Raw genomic sequence first — 772 nt, 5'->3', positions numbered from 1 at the left:
TCCCGTGTGTTACACCCTCCTGACATCAAGTGATTGTGGATGACGCAGGTAATTTCGGTGTGCGTCTACGCATGGAGCGATCGCGCTTAAAAAAATAAATAATAAAATGACAGTCCTGAAGCCGGGCTCGGTTTGTTTCTCCTAAAATAAAGAAGAAGAGCCGGCTGAGTCATCCTGACAGTCGCACGGTCAGAGGAAAGCGATTATGGCTGATTGTCCTAGAACACGTCTGCTACGGTGTTATAATAATTACAGCGTGACATCACCGCCGCTACGTTATATATCACAGCCTGCCATTGACCCACTTCCAATCACCTAGCCAATCAGAGGGGATCAGCGACGTCGGCCGGATTGTTAAAGACTGACTGAATGTATCACAAGGCGGCCTGTGGTGTTTAAGAAGTGACAGGACTACAAGTCTCAGCAAAACCAACTGTAAGACATTGAGCACCTTTTGTTTCGTGGCACCTGGAATGCATTTAATTGAATTAAACTGAGCTGGGCTTTAAAACTAAGCTCCGGCCTCCCCTTCAGTCTTCTATCTGACCTCCATCCTTCCCTTCAGTCTTCTATCTGACCTCCGCCCTCCCCTTCAGTCTTCTATCTGACCTCCATCCTTCCCTTCAGTCTTCTATCTGACCTCCGTCCTCCCCTTCAGTCTTCTATCTGACCTCCATCCTTCCCTTCAGTCTTCTATCTGACCTCCGTCCTCCCCTTCAGTCTTCTATCTGACCTCCGTCCTCCCCTTCAGGCTTATATCTGACCTCCGTCC

Source organism: Nanorana parkeri, unplaced genomic scaffold, assembly GCF_000935625.1.
Source record: "Nanorana parkeri isolate BGI_ZX_2015 unplaced genomic scaffold, ASM93562v1 scaffold585, whole genome shotgun sequence".
Taxonomy (NCBI): Eukaryota; Metazoa; Chordata; class Amphibia; order Anura; family Dicroglossidae; genus Nanorana; species Nanorana parkeri.
Note: the sequence above shows the minus strand (reverse complement) of the source record.